The sequence below is a fragment of the Megalops cyprinoides genome, chromosome 5 (assembly GCF_013368585.1).
Source record: "Megalops cyprinoides isolate fMegCyp1 chromosome 5, fMegCyp1.pri, whole genome shotgun sequence".
Taxonomy (NCBI): domain Eukaryota; kingdom Metazoa; phylum Chordata; class Actinopteri; order Elopiformes; family Megalopidae; genus Megalops; species Megalops cyprinoides.
In genome coordinates, this window is record NC_050587.1 from 10,272,929 (window position 1) to 10,278,928 (window position 6,000).

At 39.2% G+C, this 6,000-nt stretch overlaps 1 protein-coding gene across 2 annotated transcripts in view; it reads right to left on the minus strand.

Annotated features, from left to right (window-relative positions):
• The window catches only part of LOC118778295 (cingulin-like protein 1), a 44,090-nt gene extending 41,535 nt beyond the window's left edge, over positions 1-2,555 (minus strand). For both annotated transcript variants that reach the window (XM_036529769.1, XM_036529771.1), the window contains exon 1: positions 2,374-2,555. The gene's annotated coding sequence lies outside the window, so the exon portion shown is untranslated. The remainder of the gene's footprint in view (positions 1-2,373) is intronic.
• Between the last annotated feature and the right edge of the window lie 3,445 nt (positions 2,556-6,000).

Here is a 6,000-nt window from a genome sequence, read left to right on the forward strand (position 1 = left end):
CATATTGGAGTTCATTAATGGAAGTAAATCTCACAGTTGTAAGTTCCAGTTTCTAAAAACTCTCACTTATCCTTTAATTCAAAACCCCTTTGTGTTTAAACATTGTAGTGCACACATTTCCACTTAAAATGTAACAGGCATATTCCTCATCATGAACTTTGGGAATCTGGCATTAAAACTGTTCCACAGAACTCATTTTTATCTTATGACGCCACAACCAGGCGATTCACCAGTAGATTTTTTTTTTCCTCATTTCCAGAAATGAGCATTATTATTTCTGGAAGTTTCACCTCAAATCGTCATTGTGATCTAGACGGCATTAAAATAAACAACTGCTGAAGGCAGGCCAAAAGAAAAGGCAAAAAATAATTGATTGAGTAGCATAAACTTCACCTCATGGCCAGAAATTTGTTATTTTTTGCATATAGTAATTATCACAGTTGCACAACCGCTGCCAGAGGAAGACAGTAAATGTTCATAACAACAAAAGTAAGTTTAGAATTACTATTGCATATCAAAGCTATAGTATACAAGGCCTTCCACACAAAACATATGAACAACCCAACTGTTTGCAGTATCATCCAAAAGGTAAGGAAGCATTACACTGTAGCTCATCATATTTCATACTACGACCCAGAAAAACACAAAAATAATATGCAAAATGTATGAACAATCAGCTACAATGTCTGACTTAGTTAGCTTGGCAGCTCTGATATGCAGACAGGGCAACAGCTCTTGTCTGCTGATGTAGCCGACATGGAGGTTTTGAAACTGTAACAGTAAACTAGTTTTTAATTACAGCACAGGTGTGAAACTGTGTCTCTGAGACACAGATGCATATGCACTATGGTCAAGTTCTTCATAAGGTTAGCGTGGGTCTAAGAATGCACCACACTTTGTACTAACAGTGCAATGAATGCACAAAAAAATCACATTTGCATGCCACATGCACACACATCTCCTGGTTCTAGTATTATGGTTGCAATCTAACAGATGGTTGATACTGCAATGATACTTTGGCATTCCCACACAAAATTGCTCCTGGATTTACAGCATCCTGAAGCCATGCGTGCACAGAATAGGCAAACACACCTTGATCCACCTGCTGATCCTGCGTTCCTCAGCTCCACCCTTGGTGAAAAGACACAGAGGCTGCTACTGTAGCATCGGACACAATTGGCTGGCTCCTGCTATCTCTCAGTGTACACTTTGCAACACTACACACTTTGCTCTCCCTTTTCCTGAAGAGAAATGTTTGCAATTTTACCACAGAAGGTACAGCTTGTTTTCTTCTGACATTCATTATAATGATCAAACAGTTTGTTTACTGACACAACAAATGAACAGACATGAGAAGTGCCGAGTGCCAGGGGTGAATGTGGATTACTGAACCAGCTTGTAGTTTAACAGTCTTTTAATTTTTAATGTATTTCTTCAAGTATCTTTGACACACCCTTATGATTGATATTATTTTAAGGTATGCATTGTAAAGAGCTTTGCAATTAATCATTGAGGGTCTGATATTCAGAATTTTTAGCAGCAATAGATGCAAGCCAAATCTGATGCTGCACAATATGCATATGTTTGTATACACGGTATTAATAGTTACACAGGTGGTGGAAACACCTCCACCCTACACTACCTTAAGATGCTGTTACCTTATATTGCACTTAGGGTAATGCTTTTATCCAGAATAACCTTCAGAGCTTACATTTTCACACACTGTTTAAATATATGCAACTGGACATTCAGCCTCAGTAGTATAACAGCAGTGCCTCACCTGGAATTTCGGATGGAAAAGTTTTGGTTATTTTTGGTTAGAAAGTCCTGTTCCTTAGAGTCTAGAACATTAGTACTAGTGTAACATGTCGTAATAGAAGTGCGAGTATTGTAATTATTTACAACTATGGTCTTGCTGGAAGCAGCCCTATCTCATGACATTAGTAAACAAAGTAATACAATAATAGCTGCTATGCCTTATGACCTTTATGCTGATCGGTATTTTCTAGCAGACATGCGCTAGCGAAATATTTCCCAAGAACTTTCGATACAGGAGTGAAACGCATCAAAGCGAACAAACGCTGGCGTACGCTCCTACCCGTTTACACGCATCTGCACGGCATCTGTCTCGGAACCCCCGCTGCGTGGCTGTTCCTCAAGCGCACTTCAACTTCTTTCATCTGGCTAAATTAAACACTTCAGAACGGCCGCACGGACCAACCACAATAACAACACGCATGCTAATGCTATCATTTCCATTTACATTTGCATGCTCCACTGTGTGTAACAGTTACCCACGTTCTTGTGAGTGTTGGTTAGCTCGGGACAGTTTGCCAACAGGGGAAAAAAAAAACACATCTTATCGTATCTTACCTTTAACCTGTCAGCCTCTGCGCTGGAGACGGCAGTGAATGAATCCCTCCCTGTGCCTCAGCGAGATACAGAGAAGTAGGTGGAGCACCTGCCGATAAACGTCGGAGGACACACCTAAGCAATCAAATGTGTCCTTTGGCGCGGGCTATGGTACAGGTAAAAGAAAGGAATAATAATATTGAACAAATTCAAAGCTATGTGTGCTAAAGACAGGAAGCGTTGTTTCTTATAATGTGATTACTGGCTCGATTCCAAACTGGACAATAATCTCAAGGAAGTTGTGTTCTGCCCCTTGACCTCGCAGCACAGCAGTGAACATGAATTCTCTTACCATGTTTGGTGATTTGGCTGCGTTTCAGGAATGCAACAAGCTCGGGAATTTATTTTCTCAATTCATTTTTTTCCAGTAGGCATTTTCAAACTGTACCCTTCAGAGAACTTAGTGTGACAGTCTTTAATGGCTGCTGAAAAAACAATTAAATGTGATCAAATGAGACTTGCTGCCCCAAAAAAGAACACCTTGTCCATCACAGGCTGCTGTTCTGTCAGTTGACATACCTGACTGACAGATTTTTGGGCTGATTTTCTTGTCAGCAATGGTTTGGTTGACTAGTTCACCCTTAAGGGCCTAACTCCTGCCTATTGCATTTCAGTGTCTGCTGTTTCATGTGCTACAATTTTAATGTCACCTACTTGGAACAATCCTCACCTATCAGGTTTGTTCATCCACGACAGGCACTTGTGAATTTTGGTCTGCTCCCCCAAGCTTTCATGTCACTAATGTAGGCCTACTACTTAAAAGTTAATTGTTGTAGTAAACAGTCAATATACATTTTGCATTGTGTTCATTCATTCAGCGTACAACTGCATACTTTAGATCCCCTCTGTGATGAACTCAACAAAGCTCAGTGATCCACCTTAAGTCTGGCAAGGGAGCCATGCCATAATCAAGATGGTATCAGGTGACATTGATCAACTTAACTTAATCAAACACAGTGCAGTGCACAGAAGGATACTAGACCTGTCAATACTAGACAAGGCAAAGGTTTTTCCTGAGGGGTCAACTCAATCAATAACATAAAAAAGACTGATGAACCTAAAAATCAGTGATGACAATAAAGGGCAATTTCTTGATATGGTGTTCTTTACCATACAGTTTTATGGTAGCAGGCATGCCAGGTAGCAGGCATGCAATAAATAGTAGGTATCATCTATTTTCCCTTACACATTTTTAACATTTTCTCCCTCTCTAACATACGTGATAATAGGTGACTTCATGTGTAGGTCCCTCCACAGCATGTCTTTCTCCTTTAATCCTCTATTCAGTCTACAGATGTAAAGTTATATGTCCTGAAATTTGATCGATGTATGTTTAATTGAAATATAAAAGATTTAGATTCCACTCAGTAAGACAAAAATGCAGCATAGCTAAGCAGAATCTGTATATATGTTTAAATGCTGAAATGAGAATGTTTTTTCCCAAGGTTTTTTGATGAGCTTTTCCAGATTCAAAAAGGGGAAAAAATGAACAAGCATAAAAGAGAAAGAACCCACAAAAGAAGGACAATGTGTGCATAAAGAACATTTCTGAAATCATGAGTGACAGTAACATGATATGCAAATAATTTGTCACAATCCAGGCATTCAGGTGGAGCAATGAATTCTGGAAATTGTATAAGGGTGAAGTAAGTTAGCCTGAAGTAGGTTACATAATCAATGCAAATCATTCAAATGAACGTGTGTTTTTGGTAATTAAAACAAATGAGCTTTGGATGCCTTCTCCCTACAAAGGCTAGAGAATACCAATGTAAATTTTGCATTTCCAGTGAATTTACCCCTTAAGTCAAAAATGCATTTTGTGATAGCTTCATTGATGAGATAGCACAGCTGTCTTGATATGTGTTGATATGCTTATTTGGGAATTAAATGAGATCTGAGATGAAGTTGAACGTTTGTCTGCAAGATTCCTACCTATGATGTAATAGTATTTGACTGTCAATAAACTGGACAATGCACTGGAATTTAGGAGGCTTAAAAAAATCAATGGATTGCATTTATAGGGAGCCTTGTGTGGATCTCAAAGCCCTTTACAGTGATGTCAGAGTAACTCCTTTAAATAACCATCAATCTGCAGCACCAACCTGGGTGATGTACAGTTGCCTTGTGCTTTCATAAAGGAGGGGATTTATTTAGCTATTAAAACTGTGGGATTATTACACAGGCAGACTATGAGAGCCAGATTGGAAACTCAGACAGGATACTGGAGAGACCTTGACTCTTAGGAAGTACCATGGGATCTGTAACGACCAGAGTAAGTCATGACTTCTGAAAGATGGCATCTCCTTCAGCGCAGTGTCCCCATCTCTTCATTAGCGCACTGGTTTTCTGTTAAAGCCAGAGGAAAGACTGCCCCCTACTGGCCCACCAATGCTACTTCCAGCAGTCTTTTACTCTGTTTGTCTCTCATCCACACCCTCACCAAGCTTCAGCCACTAGGTTTATGAGAAAGTGAAGGCTCCACAATAGTATGACCACTGAGGTTTAGAAAAAGCAAAGCCATTGGGGGATTTGTGTTCCTTCCAATTTTTTGTAAAACTGATAGCAGAGACCAGAACAAAAACTCTCACAAAGTTCTGGAAATTTACACTTTACCTTCACCTGGAGCTAGTCAGGCATTCTCAAGCTGATTTCAATCACATCACATGCCACGTGAATGTTCCAATTAATCAACAGTAACAGCAAACAAGAATTAATGTACGACAATTGATGAGTTAAGTGATTAGTTAAGATCATATGATTACAGACCTAAGACCTGAGACTTAAGACAAGGATTAACGATTGCACTTTTAATAAATGTGGCTTGAGCCTATATGTCAATTTAATGACATTTTCACAGGGGACAAACAAAGAGGATAATTCTCAAATCAAGCAAATATTCAGTGGGCTAGTTTATGAATATTAAATTATTAAAAAAATGTTTGGGAATGCCAAAATAGATCCTGGTGAAGACAATGCCAAAGCATCGAGTGATTTTGGGTTCTGAGCACTGTCATAAAATTAAAAGAAATATTTTAAAAAAAATGAAATTTCCTATTGAATTGAATCCGTTATTTTTTACACCACTGGTTATCTCTGGGGACTTGCACACACTGTATACTTTTGGACATGTGTGAACATTTGGGAATTTGCTTTAAATTTGCAGCAGGAAATGTCTCATATTGCAATGATTTCCAAATCATATAGACTACCGTTTCTATTTGGAAAAACAATGGGTAGGTAGTTACTAAAGGCTTCACTTTGCAACATGTGCCAAGCCTCCTTTTCTACAAGTAGTGCTGATGGCTGAGTACGCAACTGCATGAGGCTTAGGCCCGTGGCTATGTCACAGGAGGGCGGGGGCCATTGTTCAATTGTTTCCAAACTGTGATGTCAAATTTGTAACCTGTCATATAAACGCATGCCAAGGTTAGGAGTGGTACTGAATCAAAGCTTTATCCAGCCTTGTGCTAACCTGAAATCATGGTTCTTCTGCAAACCAAAACTGATGAAATCTAACTAAACCTAATGTGATTGGACCGAATGGCAGGGCCAGAGATTCAGCTACAAAGTTGCCCCATTTTTGCTGGT